This window comes from Rattus rattus, chromosome 6, assembly GCF_011064425.1.
Source record: "Rattus rattus isolate New Zealand chromosome 6, Rrattus_CSIRO_v1, whole genome shotgun sequence".
Classification (NCBI taxonomy): Eukaryota; Metazoa; Chordata; class Mammalia; order Rodentia; family Muridae; genus Rattus; species Rattus rattus.
Genome location: NC_046159.1, coordinates 27,359,843 through 27,361,001, shown reverse-complemented (window position 1 = coordinate 27,361,001; position 1,159 = coordinate 27,359,843). Strand labels below are relative to the sequence as shown.

The 1,159-nt window shown below is 42.3% G+C and overlaps 1 pseudogene; it reads right to left on the bottom strand.

Annotated features, from left to right (window-relative positions):
• Positions 1 to 214: 214 nt before the first annotated feature.
• On the bottom strand, positions 215 to 302 carry LOC116904824 (annotated as a pseudogene).
• Between the last annotated feature and the right edge of the window lie 857 nt (positions 303 to 1,159).

The following is a 1,159-nucleotide window of genomic DNA, read 5'->3' as shown; positions in this document are numbered from 1 at the left end:
ACACACACACATATGCATACACACAAAGATAAATGTAGTTTTTAAAGTAATCTAGAAAAACAAACAATACAGTCGTCAGAAGGCTTCATGGAGGCGTGTGCCTCACATCTAACAAAGCGCACCCCTCTAAGTCAGGGACTTGTCTTAGTCTTGTCCATGCCTGCTTCAGACACTCACTGATTTTTTTTTTTTCAAACCCGGGCCTCCCATGTGGAAAAATATGGAGCACTTAAGAAATTTGCTTGTCATCCTTGCTCAGGGGCCATGCTAATCTTGTCTGTATCGTTCCAGTTTTTTTTTTTTGTTTGTTTGTTTGTTTTGTTTTGTTTTGTTTTTCTCGGAGCTAAGGACCAAACCCAGGACCTTGCGCTTGCTAGGCAAGCGCTCTACCACTGAGCTAAATCCCCAACCCCTCGTTCCAGTTTTAGTGGGTATGTTGCCGAAGCGAGCACACTCAAGTATTCTTTAGTCACTATCCCTGCACTTGGGAAACTAAGGCAGTAGGAGTACAATGAGTTCTAGGCCAACCTAAGCTACAGAGTAAGACCCTTTCAAAATAAGATTATCAGTGTTGTTGTTACTACTACTACTATTACTACTACTACTACTACTACTACGACTATTGAAAAAGTCAAGATGTGTGTTCCACTGCTGCTTAATCTGTCACTCACAGAAAATACCAGGGATGAGGGAACACTGGATTTGCTTTGCTGAATTCTCTATGTTGCTCTTGACCTCAATTACATGGTGCAGGTTTGCCCTAAACTGCTCTTACCTGCACCAGTAGAGTGCTGGTGTTGCAGGCGTTGGCCTCTGTGCCTAGCTATTGCTGGGCTAAAATGTAAAATCCATATCAAGAGGGGTCTTCACCTAGAAGTAGCTTAAAGGTAATGTACAGCTGAAAGAAAACTTGGTTACCTGTTCAGTTTTGGTTTTTTAGAGGGAATGTTGGCGGTTGCTTCTTTATTTGGGTTTTCAGATTAGCATTTTTGAAAGATTTATTTATTACGTATATGAGTACACTGTGGCTGTCTTCATATACACCAGAAGGTACATTGGATCCCATTACAGATGGTTGTGGGCCACCATGTGGTTGCTGGGATTTGAACTCAGGACCTCTGGAAGAGCAGTCGGTACTCTTAACCACTGAGCCATCTCT